The sequence below is a fragment of the Dipodomys ordii genome, unplaced genomic scaffold (genome assembly GCF_000151885.1).
Source record: "Dipodomys ordii isolate 6190 unplaced genomic scaffold, Dord_2.0 Scaffold83, whole genome shotgun sequence".
Taxonomy (NCBI): domain Eukaryota; kingdom Metazoa; phylum Chordata; class Mammalia; order Rodentia; family Heteromyidae; genus Dipodomys; species Dipodomys ordii.
Genome location: NW_012267299.1, coordinates 1,700,687 through 1,700,988, shown reverse-complemented (window position 1 = coordinate 1,700,988; position 302 = coordinate 1,700,687).

Sequence of the window (302 nt, the reverse complement as noted above, 5' to 3'; positions counted from 1 at the left end):
TTATCTTGCCCATGTAATTGTAACCCCTCTGTACAGTATTTTCACAATAAAAAAAAAAGAATCTATTCTCCCTAACAAATGCCCAAAAAGACAGGCAGACAAAGAAACCATATGACATTCTATATAAATGACCCAAATGATAATCATTGCAGTCACATTAATAATAAATACCCACAGATGACTTCATATTCTAATGAAGTAATGTAATCCTACCATTTTTATGGTATAATAAGCTGGGCATGGTGGCACATGACTGTAATTCTAGCCACTCAAGAGCTGGAGATCAAGAGGACTGCCATTCA